A 19411-nucleotide genomic window follows, 5' to 3' on the forward strand; every position below is an offset into this window, starting at 1 on the left:
GGTCAGGGGGCCTGGAGTGGAGTTGGGTGGTAAGGGGGCCTGCAGTGGAGTGGAGTGGGGCAGTCAGGGGGCCTGGAGCAGAGTGGGGCGGTCAGGGGGCCTGGAGCAGAGCGGGGCAGTCACGGGTCCTGGAGCAGAGCGGGGTGGTCAGGGGGACTGGAGCAGAGCGGGGTGGTCAGGGGGCCTGTAGTGGAGTGGAGTGGGGCAGTCATGGGGCCTGGAGTGGAGCGGGATGGTCAGCGAGCCTGGAGCAGAGTGGGGTGGTCAGGAGGCCTGGAGTGGAGCGGGGTAGTCAGGGGCCTGGAGCAGAGCAGGGGGGTCAGGGGACGTGGAGTGGAGCGGGGTGGCCAGGGGGCCTGGAGCAGAGTGAGGTGATCAGAGGGCCTGGAGTGGAGTGGGCTGGGCAGGGGGGCTGCAGTGGAGTGGAGTGGTCAGGGGGCCTGGAGTGGAGCGGGGTAGTCAGGGGCCTGGAGCAGAGCAGGGGGGTCAGGGGACGTGGAGTGGAGTGGGGCGGTCAGGGGGCCTGGAGTGGAGTGGGGTGGTCAGGGGGCCTGGAGTGGAGTGGGGTGGTCAGGAGGCCTGGAGTGGAGTGGGGTGGTCAGGGGGCCTGGAGTGGAGCGGGGAGGTCAGGGGGCCTGGAGTGGAGTGGGGTGGTCACGGGGCCCGGAGTGGAGCGGGGTGGTCAGGGGGCCTGGAGTGGAGCGGGGTTGTCACAGGGGGCTGGAGTGGAGTGGGGTGGTCAGGGGGCCTGGAGTGGAGCGGGGTGGTCAGGGGGCCTGGAGTGGTGTGGGGTGGTCAGGGGGCCTGGAGTGGAGTGGGGTGGTCAGGGGGCCCGGAGTGGAACGGGGTGGTCAGGGGGCCTGGAGTGGAGCGGGGTGGTCAGGGTGCCTGGAGTGGAGTGGGATGGTCAGGGGGCCTGGAGTGGAGTGGGGTGATCAGGAGCCTGGAACAGAGATGGGCGGTCAGGAGGCCTGGAGTGGAGTTGGGTGGTAAGGGGGCCTGCAGTGGAGTGGAGTGGGGCAGTCAGGGGGCCTGGAGCAGAGCGGGGCGGTCAGGGGGCCTGGAGTGGAGCGGAGTGGTCAGGGTGCCTGGAGTGGAGTGGGATGGTCAGGGGGCCTGGGGTGGAGTGCGGTGATCAGGAGCCTGGAACAGAGATGGGTGGTCAGGGGGCCTGGAGTGGAGTTGGGTGGTAAGGGGGCCTGCAGTGGAGTGGAGTGGGGCAGTCAGGGGGCCTGGAGCAGAGCGGGGCGGTCAGGGGGCCTGGAGCAGAGCGGGGCAGTCACGGGTCCTGGAGCAGAGCGGGGTGGTCAGGGGGCCTGGAGCAGAGCGGGGTGGTCAGGGGGCCTGTAGTGGAGTGGAGTGGGGCAGTCATGGGGCCTGAAGTGGAGCAGGATGGTCAGCGGGCCTGGAGCAGAGTGGGGTGGTCAGGAGGCCTGGAGTGGAGCGGGGTAGTCAGGGGCCTGGAGCAGAGCAGGGGGGTCAGGGGACGTGGAGTGGAGCGGGGTGGCCAGGGGGCCTGGAGCAGAGTGAGGTGATCAGAGGGCCTGGAGTGGAGTGGGCTGGGCAGGGGGACTGCAGTGGAGTGGAGTGGTCAGGGGGCCTGGAGTGGAGCGGGGTGGTCAGGGTGCCTGGAGCAGAGAGGGGCGGTCAGGGGCCTGGAGCAGAGCGAGGTGGTCAGGGGGCCTGGAGTGGAGCAGGGTAGTCAGGGGGCCTGCAGTGGAGTGGAGTGGGGCAGTCAGGGGGCCTGGAGTGGAGCGGGGCGGTCAGGGGGCCTGGAGAGGAGTAGGGCAGTCAGGGGACCTGGAGTAGAGCGGGTTTGCCTGGGGTCCTGGAGTGGAGCGGGGTGGTCACGGGGCCTGGAGCAGAGCTGGGTGGTCAGGGGATCTGGAGTGGAGCGGGGTGGTCAGGGGGCCTGGAATAGAGAGGAGTGTTCAGGGGGCCTGGAGCAGAGCGGGGCGGTCAGGGGGCCTGGATTGGAGTTGGGTGGTCAGGGGCCCGGAGTGGAGTGGAGCGGTCAGGGGACATGGACTGGAGTGGGGTGGAGTGGTCAGGGAGCCTGGAGTGGGGCAGGGTGGTCAGGGGGCCTGGAGCGGAGTGGAGTGGTCGGGGGCCTGGAGTGGTTGGGTGGTGAGGGGGCCGGGAGTGGAGTGGGGTGATCAGGGGGCCTGGAGTGGAGTGGAGCATTCAGGGGGCCTAGAGGGGAGCGGGGTGGTCGTGGGGCCTGGAGTGGAGTGGGGTGGTCAGGGGGCCTGGAGTGGAGTGGGGCAGTCAGGCAGCCTGGAGAGGAGTGGAGTGGTCAGGGGTCCTGGAGTTGAGTGGAGTGGGGTGGTCAGGGGGCCCAGACTGGAGTGGAATGGGGAGGTCGGGGGGCCTGGAGAGGAGTGGAACGGAGTGGTCAGGGGGCCTAGAGAGGAGTGGGGTGGTCTGGGGGCATGGAGTGGAGCGGGGAGGTCAGGGGGCCTGGAGTGGAGTGGGTTGGTCAGGGGGCCCAGAGTGGAGCGGGATGGTCAGGGGGCTCAGAGTGGAGCGGAGTGGTCAGGTGGCCCAGAGTGGAACGGGGTGGTCAGGGGGCCTGGAGTGGAGCGGGGTGGTCAGGGTGCCTGGAGTGGAGCCGGGTGATCAGGGGCCTGGAGTAGAGAAGGGCGGTCAGGGGCCTGGAGCAGAGAGGGGTGGTCAGGGGGCCTGGAGTGGAGCAGGGTAGTCAGGGGGCCTGCAGTGGAGTGGAGTGGGGCGGTCAGGGGGCCGGGAGAGGAGTAGGGCAGTCAGGGGGCCTGGAGCAGAGCAGGGTTGCCTGGGGGCCTGGAGCAGAGTGGGGTGGTCAGGGGGCCTGGAGTGGAGTGGGGTGGTCAGGGAGCCAGGAGTGGAGTGGGGTGGTCAGGGGACCTGGAGTGGAGTGGGGTGGTCAGGGGGCCTGGAGCAGAGAGGGGCAGTCAGGGGGCCTGGAGTGGAGCGGGCTGGGCAGGGGGCCTGCAGTGGAGTGAAGTGGGGCAGTCAGTGGGCCTGGAGTGGAGCGGGGTGGTCAGGGGGCCTGGAGCAGAGCGGGGTGGTCAGGAGGCCTGGAGTGAAGTGGGGTGGTCAAGGGGCTTGGAGCAGAGCGGGGCGGTCAGGGGGTCTGGAGTGGAGCGGTGTGGTCAGGGGACTGGAATAGAGAGGGGTGGTCAGGGGGCCTGGAGCAGAGCGGGGCGGTCAGGGGGCCTGGATTGGAGTTGGGTGGTCAGGGGCCTGGAGTGGAGTGTAGCGGTCAGGGGGCATGGACTGGAGTGGGGTGGAGTGGTCAGGGAGCCTGGAGTGGGGCAGGGTAGTCAGGGGACCTGGAGTAGCGCGGGGTTGCCTGGGGTCCTGGAGTGGAGCGGGGTGGTCACGGGGCCTGGAGCAGAGCGGGGTGGTCAGGGGATCTGGAGTGGAGCGGGGTGGTCAGGGGGCCTGGAATAGAGAGGAGTGTTCAGGGGGCCTGGAGCAGAGCGGGGCGGTCAGGGGGCCTGGATTGGAGTTGGGTGGTCAGGGGCCCGGAGTGGAGTGGAGCGGTCAGGGGACATGGACTGGAGTGGGGTGGGGTGGTCAGGGAGCCTGGAGTGGGGCAGGGTGGTCAGGGGGCCTGGAGCGGAGTGGAGTGGTCGGGGGCCTGGAGTGTTTGGGTGGTGAGGGGGCCGGGAGTGGAGTGGGGTGATCAGGGGGCCTGGAGTGGAGTGGAGCATTCAGGGGGCCTAGAGGGGAGCGGGGTGGTCGTGGGGCCTGGAGTGGAGTGGGGTGGTCAGGGGGCCTGGAGTGGAGTGGGGCAGTCAGGCAGCCTGGAGAGGAGTGGAGTGGTCAGGGGTCCTGGAGTTGAGTGGAGTGGGGTGGTCAGGGGGCCCAGACTGGAGTGGAATGAGGTGGTCGGGGGGCCTGGAGAGGAGTGGAACGGAGTGGTCAGGGGGCCTAGAGAGGAGTGGGGTGGTCTGGGGGCATGGAGTGGAGCGGGGAGGTCAGGGGGCCTGGAGTGGAGCCGGGTGGTCGGGGGCCTGGAGTGGAGCGGGATGGTCAGGGGGCCTGGAGTGGAGCGGGAAGGTCGGGGGGCCTGGAATGGAGTGGGGTGGTCAGGGGCCTGGAGTGGAGCGGGGTGGTCAGGGGACCTGGAGTGGAGCGGGGTGGTCAGGGGGCCTGGAGAGGAGTAGGGCAGTCAGGGGACCTGGAGTAGAGCGGGGTTGCCTGGGGTCCTGGATTGGAGTTGGGTGGTCAGGGGGCCCGGAGTGGAGTGGAGCGGTCAGGGGGCATGGACTGGAGTGGGGTGGGGTGGTCAGGGAGCCTGGAGTGGGGCCTGGAATGGAGTGGGGTGGTCGGGGGCCTGGAGTAGAGCGGGGTGGTCAGGGGGCCTGCAGTGGAGTGGAGCGGTCAGGGGGCCTGGAGCGGTGTGGGGTGGTCAGGTGGCCTGGAATGGAGCCGGGTGATTGGGGGCCTGGAGTGGAGTGGGGTGGTCAGGGGGCCTGGAGTGGAGCGGGGAGGTCAGGGGGCCTGGAGTGGAGCGGGGAGGTCAGGGGGCCTGGAGTGGAGTGGGGTGGTCACGGGGCCCGGAGTGGAGCGGGATGGTCAGGGGGCCTGGAATGGCGTGGGGTGGTCGGGGGCGTGGAGTAGAGCGGGGTGGTCAGGGGGCCTTGAATGGAGTGGGGGGGTCAGGTGGCCTGCAGTGGAGTGGAGCGGTCAGGGGGCCTGGAATGGAGTGGGGTGGTCAGGGGGCCTGGAGTGGAGCGGGGTGGTCAGGGGGCCTGCAGTGGAGTGGGGTGGTCAGGGGGCCTGGAGTGGAGTGGGGTGGTCAGGGTGCCCGGAGTGGAACGGGGTGGTCAGGGGGCCTGGAATGGAGTGGGATGGTCAGGGGGCCTGGAGTGGAGTGGGGTGATCAGGAGCCTGGAACAGAGATGGGCGGTCAGGAGGCCTGGAGTGGAGTTGGGTGGTAAGGGGGCCTGCAGTGGAGTGGAGTGGGGCAGTCAGGGGGCCTGGAGCAGAGCGGGGCGGTCAGGGAGCCTGGAGTGGAGCGGAGTGGTCAGGGTGCCTGGAGTGGAGTGGGATGGTCAGGGGGCCTGGAGTGGAGTGGGGTGATCAGGAGCCTGGAACAGAGATGGGCGGTCAGGAGACCTGGAGTGGAGTTGGGTGGTAAGGGGGCCTGCAGTGGAATGGAGTGGGGCAGTCAGGGGGCCTGGAGCAGAGTGGGGCGGTCAGGGGACCTGGAGCAGAGCGGGGCAGTCACGGGGCCTGGAGCAGAGCGGGGTGGTCAGGGGGCCTGGAGCAGAGCGGGGTGGTCAGGGGGCCTGTAGTGGAGTGGAGTGGGGCAGTCATGGGGCCTGGAGTGGAGCGGGGCGGTCAGGGGGCCTGGAACAGAGCGGGGTGGTCTGGGGCCTGGAGCAGAGCAAGGGGGTCAGGGGGCGTGGAGCGGGATGGTCAGTGGGCCTGGAGCAGAGTGGGGTGGTCAGGAGGCCTGGAGTGGAGCGGGGTAGTCAGGGGCCTGGAGCAGAGCAGGGGAGTCAGGGGACGTGGAGTGGAGCGGGGTGGCCAGGGGGCCTGGAGCAGAGTGAGGTGTTCAGGGGGCCTGGAGTGGAGCGGGCTGGGCAGGGGGGCTGCAGTGGAGTGGAGTGGTCAGGGGGCCTGGAGTGGAGCGGGGTGGTCAGGGTGCCTGGAGCAGAGAGGGGCGGTCAGGGGCCTGGAGTGGAGTTGGGTGGTCAGGGGGCCTGGAGTGGAGCAGGGTAGTCAGGGGGCCTGCAGCGGAGTGGAGTGGGGCAGTCAGGGGGCCTGGAGTGGAGCGGGGCGGTCAGGGGGCCTGGAGAGGAGTAGGGCAGTCAGGGGACCTGGAGTAGAGCGGGGTTGCCTGGGGTCCTGGAGTGGAGCGGGGTGGTCACGGGGCCTGGAGCAGAGCGGGGTGGTCAGGGGATCTGGAGTGGAGCGGGGTGGTCAGGGGGCCTGGAATAGAGAGGAGTGGTCAGGGGGCCTGGAGTGGAGTGGGGTGGTCAGGGTGCCTGGAGCAGAGAGGGGCAGTCAGGGGGCCTGGAGTGGAGCGGGCTGGGCAGGGGGCCTGCAGTGGAGTGAAGTGGGGCAGTCAGTGGGCCTGGAGTGGAGCGGGATGGTCAGGGGGCCTGGAGCAGAGCGGGGTGGTCAGGAGGCCTGGAGTGAAGTGGGGTGGTCAAGGGGCTTGGAGCAGAGCGGGGCGGTCAGGGGGTCTTGGGGTGGAGCGGTGTGGTCAGGGGGCCTGGAATAGAGAGGGGTGGTCAGGGGGCCTGGAGCAGAGCAGGGCGGTCAGGGGGCCTGGATTGGAGTTGGGTGGTCAGGGGCCCGGAGTGGAGTGGAACGGTCAGGGGGCCTGGAGTGGAGCGGGGCGGTCAGGGGGCCTGGAGAGGAGTAGGGCAGTCAGGGTACCTGGAGTAGAGCGGGGTTGCCTGGGGTCCTGGAGTGGAGCGGGGTGGTCACGGGGCCTGGAGCAGAGCGGGGTGGTCAGGGGATCTGGAGTGGAGCGGGGTGGTCAGGGGGCCTGGAATAGAGAGGAGTGGTCAGGGGGCCTGGAGTAGAGCGGGGTGGTCAGGGGGCCTTGAATGGAGTGGGGTGGTCAGGGGGCCTGCAGTGGAGTGGAGCGGTCAGAGGGCCTGGAGCGGTGTGGGGTGGTCAGGTGGCCTGGAGTGGAGCCGGGTGATTGGGGGCCTGGAGTAGAGTGGGGTGGTCAGGGGGCCTGGAGCAGAGTGGGGTGGTCTGGAGGCCTGGAGTGGAGTGGAGCGGGGTGGTCAGGGCTCCTGGGGTGGAGCAGGCTGGTCAGCGGGCCTGGAGTGGAGCGGGGTGGTCAGGGGGCCTGGAGTGGAGCGGGGAGGTCAGGGGGCCTGGAGTGGAGTGGGTTGGTCAGGGGGCCTGGAGTGGAGCGGGGAGGTCAGGGGGCCTGGAGTGGAGTGGGGTGGTCACGGGGCCCGGAGCAGAGCGGGGTGGTCAGGAGGCCTGGAGTGAAGTGGGGTGGTCAAGGGGCTTGGAGCAGAGCGGGGCGGTCAGGGGGTCTGGAGCGGAGCGGTGTGGTCAGGGGGCCTGGAATAGAGAGGGGTAGTCACGGGGCCTGGAGTAGAGTGGGGCGGTCAGGGGGCCTAGATTGGATCAGGATGGACAGGTAGCCTGGAGTGGAGCAGGTGGATCAGGGGGCCTGCAGTGGAGCGGGGTGGTCACGGGGCCTGGAGTGGAGTGGTCAGGGGACCTGGAGTGGAGTGGAGTGGGGTGGTCGAGGGGCCTGGAGAGGAGTGGAATGGGATGGTCAGGGGTCCTGGAGAGGAGTGGGGTGGTCTGCGGGCATGGAGTGGAGTAGGGTGGTCAGGGGGCCCGGAGTGGAGTGGGGCAGTCAGGGGGCCAGGAGTGGAATGGGGTGGTCAGGGGGCCTGGAGTGGAGTGGGGTGGTCAGGGGGCCTGTAGTGGAGTGGAGTGGGGCAGTCAGTGGGCCTGGAGTGTAGTGGGGCAGTGAGGGGGCCAGGAGTGGATTGGGGTGGTCAGGGGGCCTGGAGTGGAGTGGGGTGGTCAGGGGGCCTGGAGTGGAGTGGAGTGGGGCAGTCAGTGGGCCTGGAGTGGAGCGGGGTGGTCAGGAGGCCTGGAGTGGAGCGGGGTGGTCAGGGAGCCTGGCGAGGAGTGGGGCAGTCAGGGGGCCTGGAGCAGAGTGGGTTGGTCAGGGGGCCTGGAGTGGAGCGGGGTGGTCAGGGGGCCTAGTGCAGAGCGGAGTGGTCAGGGGGCCGGGAGTGGAGCGGGGAGGTCAGTGGGCCTGGAGTGGAGTGGGGTGGTCAGGAGGCCTGGAGTGGAGTGCGGTGGTCAGGGGGCCTGGAGTGGAGCGGGGTGGTCAGGGGGCCTGGAGCAGAGCGGGGTGGTCAGGGGGCCTAGAGTGGAGCAGGGTGGTCAGGGGGCCTGAAGCAGAGCGGAGTGGTCAGGGGGCCGGGAGTGCAGCGGGGAGGTCAGTGGGCCTGGAGTGGAGCGGGGTGGTCAGGGGGCCTGGAACAGAGCGGGGTGGTCAGGGAGTCTGGAGTGGAGTGGTGTGGTCAGGGGACCTGGAGTGGAGCGGGGTGGTCAGGGGGCCTGGAGTGGAGTGGGTGGTCAGGGGGCCTGGAGTGGAACGGGGTGGTCAGGGGGCCTGGAGTGGAGTGGAGTACAGCAGTCAGGCGGCCTGGTGTGGAGCGGGGTGGGTCAGGGGGACTGGAGCAGAGCAGGGTGGTCAGGGGGCCTGGAGTGGAGCGGGGTGGTCAGAGGGCCTGGAGTGGAGTGGGGTGGTCAGAGGGCCTGGAGTGGAGTGGGATGGTCAGGGGGCCTGGAGTGGAGCGGGGTGGTCAGGGGCCTGGAGTGGAGTTGGGCGGTCAGGGGGCCTGGACCAGAGCAAGGTGGTCAGGGGACCCGGAGTGGAGTGGGGCGGTCAAGGGGCCTCGAGCATAGCAGGGTAGTCAGGGGACCTGGAGTGGTACGGGATGGTCAGGGGCCCTGGAGCAGTGCAGGGTGGTCAGGGGACCAGGAGTGGTGCAGCATGGTCAGGGGGCCTGCAGTGGAGTGGAGTGAGGCAGTCAAGGGGCCTGGAGCAGAGCGGGGTGGTCAGGAGGCCTGGAGTGGTGTGGGGTGGTCAGGGGGCCTGGAGTGGAGCGGGGTAGTCATGGGGCCTGGAGCAGAGCGGGGTGGTCAGGGGGCCTGGAGTGGAGCGGGGTAGTCAGGAGGCCTGGAGTGGTGTGGGGTGGTCAGGGGGCCTGGAGTGGAGCGGGGTAGTCATGGGGCCTGGAGCAGAGCGGGGTGGTCAGGGGGCCTGGAGTGGAGCGGGGTGGTCAGGGGGCCTGGAGCAGAGTGGTGTGGTCAGGGAGCCGGGAGTGGAGCGGGGTAGTCAGGGGGCCTGGAGCAGAGAGGGGCGGTCAGGGGGCCTGGAGCAGAGCAGATCTGTCATTGAACCTGGAGGGCTGGGCTGGGGCAGGATGGCTGGTGTCCGGCACACAGGATCTCACTCCGGTCAGCAGGTCACAGATGGTGGTCAGCAGCGTGCAAGCCCAGATGGGGTTGGTCTAGCATTGAACAACTGCAGGTTTCAGAAGGACTGTTATTTTTATTTTTGTTTTCCTAATTTATCCTATGAAGTAATATAAAATAGAACTTTTAGGCTTTTCTCTTTATTGCTCTAATTTCATACCCAATCTATTTTAGTACTTTAGATTTGAAACTAGGTACTTTGTACCTAAGATAGTACTGTGTCTATTGACACAGTACACCTTTGACTGTGCTCCTGTAGTTTTGTTCTTGACTACACATGATAATAAGCTGAAAATGTGTTGCTGGAAAAGCGCAGCAGGTCAGGCAGCATCCAAGGAACAGGAGAATCGACGTTTCGGGCATAAGCCCTTCTTCAGGAATCATTCCTGAAGAAGGGCTTATGCCCGAAACGTCAATTCTCCTGTTCCTTGGATGCTGCCTGACCTGCTGCGCTTTTCCAGCAACACATTTTCAGCTCTGATCTCCAGCATCTGCAGCCCTCACTTTCTACACATGATAATAAAACCTAATTCAATTCAATAATTCTCTACATATCCCTGGACGCTATCAGGCAATTTATCATGGTTAATCCACCTAACCTGCACATCTTTGGACTGTGGGAGGAAGCCAGAGCACCTGGAGGAAACCCGCACAGACACGGGGAGAATGTGCAAACTCCACCTAATCGAACCCAGATCCCAAACACTGTGAGGCAGCTGTGCTAACCACTGAGTCACCATGCCACCCTCTGGGAGGGGTTGGCAGGTAAGGGTAAGGGGATGGAGTCTGTCGGATCAGGTTGAGAGGCTCTTGTGGTACAGTGGCAGTGTTCTTAGCTCTGAGCCAGGAGGCCTGAGTTTAAGTCCCACCTCAGAAATGTATACTAACATCTCTGGACCGGTTAACTGAAAAATATGTAAAACTAGACAGTTAAGTGCAATTTTTACAAATACATTAAGGACAAAAGGGTAACTGGGAAAGAATAGGGTCCCTCAAAAATCAGCAAGGCAACCTTTGTGTGGAGCCGCAGTAGGTAGGGGAGATACTAAACAAGTACTTTGCATCAGTGTTTACTGTGGAAAAGGACATGGAAGATATAGAATGGGGGAAATAGATGGCAACACCTTCAAAAATGTTCATATTAAAGAGGAGGAAGTGCTGGATGTCTTAAAACGCATTAAAGTGGATAAATCTCCAGGACCTGATTAGGTGGAACCGAGAACTCTGTGGGAAGTGATTGCTGGACCTCTTGCTGAGATATTTTTATCATCAATAGTCACAGGTGAGGTGCCGGAAGACTGGAGGTTGGCCAACATGGTACTACTATTTTAAAAAGGTGGTAAGGAAAAGTCAGGGATCTATAGACCAGTGAGCCCGACATTGGTGGTGGGCAAGTTGATGGAGGGAATCCTGAGGGACAGGATGTACATGTATTTGGAAAGGCAAGGACTGATTAGGAATAGTCAGCATGGCTTTGTGCGTGGGAAATCACATCTCATGAACTTCATTAAGATTTTTGAAGAAGTAACAAAGAGGATTGATGAGGGCAGAGCAGTGAATGTGATGTATATGGATTTCAGCAGGGCATTCAACAATATTCTCCATGGGAGACTGATTAGCAAGGTTAGGTTTCACGGAATACAGGGAGAACTAGCCATTTAGATAAGAACTGGCTCAAAGGTAGAAGACAGAGGGTGGTGGTGGAGGGTTGTTTTTCAGACTGGAGGCTTGTGACCAGTGGAGTGCCATAAGATTGGTGCTGGGTCCACTACTTTTCATCATTTTTGTGGGCGGCACGGTGGCACAGTGGTTAGCACTGCTGCCTCACAGCGCCAGAGACCCGGGTTCAATTCCCGACTCAGGCGACTGACTGTGTGGAGTTTGCACGTTCTCCCCGTGTCTGCGTGGGTTTCCTCCGGGTGCTCCGGTTTCCTCCCACAGTCCAAAGATGTGCAGGTTAGGTGAATTGGCCATGCTAAATTGCCCTTAGTGTTAGGTAATAAGGGGTAAATGTAGGGGTATGGGTGGGTTGCGCTTCGGCGGGTCGGTGTGGACTTGTTGGGCCGAAGGGCCTGTTTCCACACTGTAAGTAATCTAATCTAATCTAATCTGTAAGTAATCTAATCTAATTTATCTAAATGATTTGGATGTGGACAGAAGTGGTATAGTTAGTACGTTTGCAGATGACATCAACATTGCAGGTGTAGTGGACAATGAAGACGGTTACCTCAGATTACAACGGGATCTAGCTCAAATGGGTCAATGGGCTGAGGACTGGTAGATGAAGTTTAATTTAAAAAAATGCAAGGTGCTGCATTTTGGAAAAGCAAATCTTAGCAGGACTTATACACTTAATGGTAAGGTCCTAGGGAGTGTTGCTAAACAAAGAGACATTGGAGTGCAGATTCATAGTTTCTTGGAAGTTGAGTTGCAGGTAGATAGGATAGTGAAGGCGGTGTTTGGTGTGCTTTCTTTTATTGGTCAGAGTATTGAATACAGGAGTTGGGAGGTCATGTTGCGGCTATACTGCACATTCATTAGGCCACTGTTGGAATATTGCATACAATGCTGGTCTCCATCTTATCGGAAAGATGTTGTGAAACGTAAAAGGGTTCAGAAAAGATTTACAAGGATATTGCCAGGGTTGGAGGATTTAGAATCATAGAGTCATTGAGATGTACAGCATGGAAACAGACCTTCAGTCCAATCTGTCCATGTCGACCAGATATCCCAACTCAATCTAGTCCCAACAGCCAGCACCCAGCCCATATCCCTCCAAACCCTTCCTATTCATATACCCATCCAAATGCCTTTTAAATGTTGCAATTGTACCAGCCTCCACCACATCCTCTGGCAGCTCATTCCATACACGTAATACCCGCTGCCTGAAAAAGTTGCCCCTTAGGTCTCTTTTATATCTTTCCCCTCTCACCCTAAACCTATGCCCTCTAGTTCTGGACTCACCGACCCCAGGGAAAAGACTTTGTCTATTTATCCTATCCATGCCCCTCATAATTTTGTAAACCTGTATAAGGTCACCCCTCAGCCTCCGACGCTCCAGGGAAAACAGCCCCAGCCTGTTCAGCGTCTCCCTGTAGCTCAAATCCTCCAACCCTGGCAACATCCTTGTAAATCTTTTCTGAACCCTTTCAAGTTTCACAACATCTTTCCGACAGGAAGGAGACCAGAATTGCTTGCTATACTCTAACAGTGGCCTAACCAATGTCCTGTACAGCCACAGCATGACCTCCCAACTCCTGTACTCGATACTCTGACCAATAAAGGAAAGCCTACCAAACGCCTTCTTCACTATCCTATCTACCTGCGACTCCACTTTCAAGGAGCTATGAACCTGCACTCCAAGGTCTCTTTGTTCAGCAACACTCCCTAGGACCTTACCATTAAGTGTATAAGTCCTGCTAAGATTTGCTTTCCCAAAATGCAGCACCTCGCATTTATCTGAAATAAACTCCATCTGCCACTTCTCAGCCCATTGGCCCATCTGGTCAAGATCCTGTTATAATCTGAGGTAACCCTCTTCGTTGTCCACTACACCTCCAATTTTGGTGTCATCTGCAAACTTACTAACTGTATCTCTTATGCTCGCATCCAAATCATTTATGTAAATGACAAAAAGTAGAGGGCCCAGCACCGATCCTTGTGGCACTCCACTGGTCTCAGGCTTCCAGTCTGAAAAACAACCCTCCACCACCACCCTCTGTCTTCTACCTTTGAGACAGTTCTGTATCCAAATGGCTAGTTCTCCCTGTATTCCATGAGCTCTAACCTTGCTAATCAGTCTCCCATGGGGAACCTTGTCGAATGCCTTACTGAAGTCCATATAGATCACATCTACCGCTCTGCCCTCATCAATCCTCTTTGTTACTCCTTCAAATTACTCAATCAAGTTTGTGAGACATGATTTCCCACGCACAAAGCCATGTTGACTATCCCGAATCAGTCCTTGCCTTCCCAAATACATGTACATCCTATCCCTCAGGATTCCCTCCAACAACTTGCCCACCACCGAGATCAGCTATAGGGCTATAGGGAGAGGCTAAATATGCTGGGGCTGTTTTCCCTGGAGCGTTGGAGGCTGAGGGGTGATATTATAGAGGTTTATAAAATCATGAGGGGCATGGATAGGATAAATAGAGAAAGTCTTTTCCCTGGGACGAATGAATGCAGAACTAGAGGGCATAGGTGTAGGTTGAGAGGGGAAAGATATAATAGGGACCTAAGGAGCAACATTTTCACACAGAGGGTGGGGCATGTATGGAAGGAGCTGCCAGAGGAAGTGGTGGAGGCAGGAAGAATTGCAGCATTTAAAAGGCATCTGGATGTACATATGAATAGGAAGGGATTAGAGGGAAAAGGGCCAAGTGCTGGCAAATGGGACTAGATTAGGTTAGGATACCTGGTTGGCATGGACAGGTTTGACTGAAGGGTCTGTTTCTGTACTGTATGTCTCTATGACTCTATGACTTTTTTTGAGGGCAACTTAAATAAAGTAGAGGATTAACTGATTAAGGGAACAAAGGGGTGGAGGTATTCTGTTTGAATATAAAAGCAAGGATACACTTCTGAGGGTCTATAAGACGCTGGTCAGACCACATTTGGGGTATTGTGCACAGTTTTGGGCCCCAAATCTCAGGAAGGATGTACTGACCCCAGATCATGTTCAGAGGAGATTCACAAAAATTGTCCCAGGAATGAAAAGCTTTCCATATGAGGAACATTTGAGGGCTGTGAGTCTATACTCGATGGAGTTTAGGAAGATAAGGGGGATCTGATTGAAACATACAGAATATTGAATGGCCTGGACAGAATGGATGTTGGGAAGATGTTTCCATTGGTAGGAGAGACTAGGACCTGAGGGTACAGCCTTCGAGGAAAGGGAAGACCTTTTAGAATGGAAATAAGGAGAAACTTCTTCAGCCAGAGAGTGGGGAATCTATGGAATTCATTGGCACAGAAGGCTGTGGAGGCCAGACCATTGAGTATATTTAAAACGGTGATAGATTGGTTCTTGAGTATCAAGGGGATCAAGGATTACAGGGAGAAAGCAGGTTGAGAAACCTATCAGCCATAATTGATTGGTGGAGCAGAATCATTGGGCTGAAAGAACAACTTTCCCCAATCAAAGAGTCCTGCAAGATGGATCCAATTAAACTGAAAAAGAGCGCCAAATTATGTTCAACACGAACATTTTTTGTTTCAGATTTGCCTATTTTTCCTCAACCTCCATTAATTTCTGCTCCTGTGTCTTATGGTCTTATGGCAATCAAGTTGTGGGGCAGTGTGGTCAAAAGACTTCGTCAGGTCAGGTGAGTAGCTGGGTCTGCTTGATGGAACAGGCAGTGAAGTGGTTCCAGAGATAGTCAGGTCAGGTCAGCCAGGTATTTGGGATTCGGGAAGCGTCAATGGGTTAGTGGCAAGTATAGGGCGATTGCGTGGAGACTCAAGATAATTATCATAAGATCAGTTGTGCTGTTGTTCAGGGGTTAAACTAGATCTTAAGTTTTCCAATATTTACAGGATGATGATACAGGTACGTACTGTCCAAGGTTTCTAATTACATCTCAGAGTTGGTGATTTTGGCAGATGGTCCTTGGAAGCATGGAAATTGCCTGTCAGAGGTTAGTGCATCTGCACCCCTGTTGGATCCTGAAGAAGGGCCTGTGCCCGAAACGTCGAATCTCCTGTTCCCTGGATGCTGCCTGACCTGCTGTGCTGTTCCAGCAATAAAGTTTCAATCCTGATGTGCACCTTGAGTCATATATCCAGTAATCTAGAGACCAGAAAGTCTTGACCAGGTTTGCTTAATACTATTTAACTGGAAGTGGGCACATTCTGTCAACAGATTGGAACTTTCCACATTGTACTGAGTCCAGGCTAAAACTCCAAGTAAAACAATGACTAGGAAACTGATCTGGCCTATAAAAATACAAAATCCTTTTTTGTATTTTTATTGTGCAACACGTCCAGATAACAGAAAAACAGGTTACATATTAAGCAATCTTTAATACTTCCTATATTATTGAACTTACGTTTAGTCAAACATTTCTTGCAAATCCTGCAAAGTATAATCATGCTGCTGTTAGTCACTTTCACTATGATGCAATGACAGAAGTATTTTAGAATCTGTGAGGAAAATATGATTTTTTTCTAACTTATGTTAACTTTATGTAAAGAATCATTATAGACTTGATTAACAGAAATTGCATTCAGTAAAATATGTAACTCAACCTTATACTAAGCATGGGGGATTAAAGCTGTAATGAGTTACATCAGTAACTGAAAGCAAATTATTGTCATCTGCATTTTACTCGGGGTACCCAGCATATAGTTAATTAGTATAATGTGACATGTCATTCATACTGTTAAAAGAACAACTTTCCACACTCAAAGAGTCCTGCAAGATGGATCCAATTAAACTGAAAAAGAGCGCCAAATTATGTTCAACATGAACTTTTTTTTTCAGATTTGCCCATTTTTCCTCAACCTCCACAATTGAGCCACCCTTAATGAACAGCATGAACTCGCCAAGATGTTTACTGAGTTCCACAGCATGCTTAGTCACATTGGAATGCTCTTTCCCTAGGTTATCTTAACCCAGTTTTTGTGATAGCCGGCAGCCTTTCGTCATCCTTAATCTGAAACATTCTCATTTGTTCTTCTTTGTTTGCGGGAAAGAAAGACTTACATTTCTGAAGCACCTTTCACAAACATCAGAAACATCCCAAACCAGGTTACAACCAATGAGCTACTTTGTTAAGAGTGGGAAATAAAAAAGACAGCAAACTCGCACAAACTGCAGAATGCAAACAACTAGATTATCTGCTTTTTTTGTGATGTTGATTGATAGGTAAGCACTAGCCAGAACATCAGAGACTTCCATACCTCCTTTGAAATAGACTGTTTGCAGTCAACTTTACTTCACTAACATGCACAAACTTGGAGCAACGGGATGCCAGAACTGTTTACTAACATTCAAAGATTTAAGATTATCCAAAGGATTGACTGAAAACATTTTTCTTTGCTCCAGGTACAAATATATTGCAAATGCCTTGGGGTTAATCGTGTAGGGAAAACCTTTTACTGTAGCGTCACTTCAGAAGGATAAATCGAAGCTGATTTGGGTCTGGTCACACAGTGAAACCAAAATTACTCCACAGAACAATGCAAAATATGCAATAAATGTCACCATGTCTGCATTCTAACCTCAAATTCTTGACCAGACTTTCATTAAGACACTGGATCTCATAATGTTATAGATTTCTGTCAAGTGTCCACTCAGGCTTTGCCACTCCAGAGAAAACAATCCTAATTTTTCTATGCTGAGGAGGTGCCAGTGTTGGACTGGGGTGAGCAAAGTTAAAAATCACACAACACCAGGTTATTTGGAATTACAAGTTTTCAGAGCACTGCTGCTTCGTCAGGTAAGCTACCTGATGAAGGTACAGCACTCCAAAAGCTTGTACTTCCAGACAGACTTGTTGGACTACAACCTCATGTTATGTGATTGTTAATCTAGTTTTTCTAGCCTCTCTTTATAGCTCATACCTTCTAAACTAATGGGTGCAGAACTGCATGAACAGAGCTAAATGGCTGCCCTTGCTCTCCTACTTTGGGAACACACTTTCCATTTAAAAACACACCCTGGAATCTCACATGTCCACTACAGAGGCAAAAAAGTTTAACATTTCAGCCAAAGGAGGTCACAGTACAGCAGGCCATTAGTCTGGACTTGGTGCTCAGGTCCTGGAATGGAACTTGAACCCACAACTCCCGACTTCAGAATGAAAAGGACAGTTCACTAAAAGAGTTGAAAAGTGCGGTGCTGGAAAAGCGCAGCAGGGCAGGCTGCATCTGGGGAGCAGGAGAATCGATGTTTTGGACATAAGCCTTTCATCAGGAATGTTGGGGGATGGGGGGGGGGAGAAAGGGGCATGGGAAAGGGGGCTGAGAGATAAATAGGAGGGGGGGGTTGGAGGGAAGGTTGGTGGGGGGATGATAGTGATAGGTCGGAGGGGAGGGTGAAGCGGATAGGTGGGAAGGAAGATGGACAGGTAGGACAGTTCAAGAGGGTGGTGTCGAGTTGGAGGGTTGGATCTGGGATGAGGTGGAAAAGTTGGGGGTAGGTTTGCAAACTAGTAAAGTCGATGTTGATGCTATGTGGTTGGAGAGTCCCAAGCTGGAAGATAAAGTGTTTTTCCTCCAGTTGGGTGGTTTAGATTTGGCGGTGCAGGAGACCCAGGACTTGCATGTCCTTGGGGGAATGGGAATGGGAGTTGAAGTGGTCAGCCATAGGCCAGTGGGGTTGTTTGGTGCGTGAGTCCCAGAGATGTTCCCTGAAATGCTCTGCTGGTTGGCTCCTGTCTCTCCAGTGTAGAGGAGACCATATTGAGAGCAATGGACACAGTAGATGAGGTGTTTGAATGTGCAGGAAATAACAGAGTTGGTGTAGTAATGTGCACTGTTGCATACAAGTTATAGTCCAGACCCATAGATAGTGACTCCAGTCACATGGATGATGTCCACATTGACCTTAGGGTTCAAGCCCATAGCTCCCTCAAAGTGGTCACACAAGTAGATAGGGTGATAAAGAGAGCATATGGTACGCTTAATTTTATTGGTTGAGCATTGAGTACAAGAGTTGGGATGTCATGTTGAAGCTTTATAAGACTTTGGTCAGGCAGCACTTAAGAATATTGCATACAATTCTGGTCACTACATTACAGGAAGGATGTGGACGTTTTGGAGAGGGTATAGAAGAGGTTTACCATGATGCTACCTGGATTGGAGGGTCTGAGAGGCTAGAAAATCTAGGATTGTTTTCTCTGGAATGGCAAAGGCTGCGGGGAGACTCGATAGAAATCTATAAAAGTATGAGGTGCATAGATAAGGTTGACAATCAGAATATTTTTTTCCTCCAGAGTTGTAATGTCTAAAACTAGGGGGCCAAATATTTAAGGTGAGGGGGGGAAATTTCAAAGTAGATGTGAGGGGCTTATTTTTTACACAGAGAGTGGTGGGAGTCTGGAATGTGCTGCCAGTGTGGTGATGGAGGTAGATACAATTTGGGCATTCAAAAGGCTTTTCGATAAGCACATAAATTTGCAAGGAATGAAGGGACGTAGACCAAGTGCAGGCAGAGGGGATTAGTTTCATTTGGCATCATGCTTGGCACAATATTGTGGACCGAAAGGCCCATTTGTGTGCTGTGTCTCTGTTCTATACATGGAATCTCTCCTGCTCTTACTTCCTGCTACTGGAGTTTTTGGAAGTGTTTATAAGATGTGATACCGAGTCCATTTAACCACAGCATGAAAGCACCTTCCTTCGTCTTTAAAGCTCACGGTGGGATTTGAACATGGATTTTCCAGCTCAGAGGTAGCGCTGCTACCCAAGACCTCCGTAAGTCACAGAGTGAGGTGTGACAATTCATGCTGCTCAAAGATTCAGAGAGGCGATGGCCCACTTCAGAAAAATATTCCTGGACAGGAAAAACATTGGCAACAAAGTTTATTCAGAATTTCACACAAATGGTTAATATCTTGAAATCAAACTTCATGGTAAGGCTATTTATTTGAACCAGAGGACTCGGAAGGGCTTGAACCCCACTGTGAAAATAAACGATGATTTGATGCAGTAGCAAGCGAGGTCTAAGTTTTGTGGAAGCTGTGTCAGTGCAAGAGATGGAAAAGGGGGTGCTTTGTAGTGTATCTGGACGGAGCAAGGCCAGGAATAAAGCACTGGATGCAGTGCTGCAAGAAGGTCAATCTGAATTATTTATTTATTGTCACTTGTATCTCAATGCAAAATATAGTGAAACATGTAATATAGTGTTATCGCTCACTGGCACCATTTTAAAATATGGAAAGATAAACGAAAACGTAGAATAGAAAAATGAAAAAATAAAGAAAGTGTCCAATTTTACAGCACCTCACATGAGTTGTTATGGTCAGCAATGAAACCCTAGGTAGAAGGGTCCGTCTCTGAGATTTTCAGCTTTGAGAAGGGAAAAGAATTCATTTCTGGCACAGTTTGCTCCATTCTAGCCTGTAATCTGGAAGCCTGACAGCCAAATCCTGCACTGGGGTTAATTCATCCTGTACGGTTTTCACATACTGGCACACATATTTGCAGTGCTGTCCAACTCACTCAAGACAAAGCTCTCCCCTCGTGCGGTTTTCTTGTGGTAAATGGTGGGCGGACTGTTGGGGGCAGGGAGAGTGAAGTACGATGTCCATATTGACAGAATCGGTTGCTTTTTGGCATCGGCCCCCAAGATTAAGTCATCCAGGACGGGATTGGGAAAGCTGCTCTGCTGAGATCCCAAAGTCCCTCACACACAATCTGCGGAAATTTCTGCTGTTTCAGAATCTCGGCTACTCCACATTGAGCTTCAAACCTAAGGCTGCGAGTTTGTTTT

At 55.7% G+C, this 19411-nt stretch overlaps 1 long non-coding RNA gene across 1 annotated transcript in view; it reads right to left on the reverse strand.

Annotated features, from left to right (window-relative positions):
* The window catches only part of LOC148147923 (uncharacterized), a 39937-nt gene extending 20537 nt beyond the window's left edge, over positions 1-19400 (reverse strand). Inside the window, exon 1 of the long non-coding RNA XR_015759262.1 lies at positions 18922-19400. This is a non-coding gene — a long non-coding RNA (uncharacterized LOC148147923). The remainder of the gene's footprint in view (positions 1-18921) is intronic.
* Positions 19401-19411: the final 11 nt, after the last annotated feature.

This window comes from Chiloscyllium plagiosum, unplaced genomic scaffold (genome assembly GCF_037043375.1).
Source record: "Chiloscyllium plagiosum isolate Xiang-an unplaced genomic scaffold, Cpla_swu_hap1 HiC_scaffold_14, whole genome shotgun sequence".
In the NCBI taxonomy this organism is placed as follows: domain Eukaryota; kingdom Metazoa; phylum Chordata; class Chondrichthyes; order Orectolobiformes; family Hemiscylliidae; genus Chiloscyllium; species Chiloscyllium plagiosum.